Source organism: Pongo pygmaeus, chromosome 15 (genome assembly GCF_028885625.2).
Source record: "Pongo pygmaeus isolate AG05252 chromosome 15, NHGRI_mPonPyg2-v2.0_pri, whole genome shotgun sequence".
NCBI classification, from domain to species: domain Eukaryota; kingdom Metazoa; phylum Chordata; class Mammalia; order Primates; family Hominidae; genus Pongo; species Pongo pygmaeus.
In genome coordinates, this window is record NC_072388.2 from 33,239,618 (window position 1) to 33,241,281 (window position 1,664).

At 41.0% G+C, this 1,664-nt stretch overlaps 1 pseudogene; it reads right to left on the reverse strand.

Moving 5' to 3' along the window:
- Nucleotides 1–1,005: 1,005 nt before the first annotated feature.
- On the reverse strand, nt 1,006–1,087 carry LOC129013493 (small nucleolar RNA U3; annotated as a pseudogene).
- Nucleotides 1,088–1,664: the final 577 nt, after the last annotated feature.

Sequence of the window (1,664 nt, forward strand, 5' to 3'; positions counted from 1 at the left end):
TAGCTGGGATTACAGGCGCACGCCACCATGCCCAGCTAATTTTTGTGTTTTTAGTAGAGACGGGGTTTTGCCATGTTGGTCAGGCTGGTCTCAAACTCCTGACCTCAGGTGATCTGCCCGCCTGCGCCTCCCAAAGTTACTGGGATTACACAAGTGAACCACTGTGCCCAGCTGTAATTTCCTCATTTTAAAAATAGGAACAATAATAGCACCAACATTAGAATACTGTTACAAGGAACAAACGAGGTGGAGTATAAGAAAAGTATATTGTGAAGTGCTATGTAAACGTTATTTTTCAACAAACTTATGGTTTGTATACATCTTCCACAGAAGGTTATCCCTTTTATGGCCATTGGCCATTTCTTTCTATAATTTTTTTTCCATTTTTTATCTTTGTAATCAACACTGACACTTTTTCTTTTCTCTACATACTTTGTATTGGTCATTGGACGCCACTTTCTTTTTTTTGTTTTACAGAGTCTCGCTGTGTCACCTAGGCTGGCGTGCAGTGACACAGTCTCGGCTCACTGCAGCCTCTGCCTCCCAGGTACACGCAATTCTCCTGCATCAGCCTCCCAGGTAGCTGGGATTACAGGGGCCTGCCACCATGCCCAGCTAATTTTTGTATTTTTAGTAGAGATGGGTTTTCACCATGTTGGCCAGGCTGATCTTGAACCCCTGACTTCAGGTGATCTGCCTGTCTCAGCTTCCCAAAGTGTTAGGATTACAGGTGTGAGCCACCATGCCCTGCCTAGACACCACTTTAAAATGGCTGTTTCATGTTACAGATTTAACTTGGGGGAGGGCAGCCTAATGAACATTTATTATTTTCTGTGAGTCACTGTATTTATAATTCAGGTACTGGCTACCAAGTGAATGTTGGTGCCTGGTTTATGGTTTTGTGGGCTTACTGTCTAGTCTATTATCTGATTTGGGTAAGAGAATATAGATTTGCCCATAACTTAGCCAAATTTTAAAAAGCATATCTATTTATTAGAAAGAAAAACTATTAAAGTATGACCTGTCAAGCTATTAATGGCATATGTTTGTAATAAACTATAGAAATGATCCCTGAAAGTATAGTCTTATGGCATATTTTTGCACATCATATTCAATAAGATTTAGAGAAGCACAAATATATATAAGATCCCTCTCCCTTGCTCAATTTCAACACCTGTTTTTTTTTTTTTTTTTTTTTTTTTTGGATTTACTAAAGGGGAAAATGGTGGGGTGGTCAGTCAGTGCTAGGAAGGTAGGTAGTTAATGATGGTTATGCTAATTTAGAATGAAAAACTTTCATTCTAGATGGGTCAGTGAATCCAATATCTCTTTTTTTTCCTCCCTAGAGACAGGGTCTCACTCTATTGGAGTGCAATAGTGTGATCATAGCTCACCGCAGCCTTGAACTCCTGGGCTCAAGCAATCGTCTCATCTCAGCTTCCTAAGTAGCGCGCATGCTGGCATAAGCATGGTGGCGTGCACCTATATTTTTTGTAGAAAGGGGGTCTTGCTGTGTTGTCCAGGCTGGTCTTGAACTCCTAGCCTCAAGAGATCCTCCTAAAGTGCTGGGATTTCAAGCAAGAACATCCATGCCTGGCCTCAATACCTTTTAATAACAACTTGCTAGAATCACAGAAGTTCTTCTGGGAGCTTAAGTCAGAACT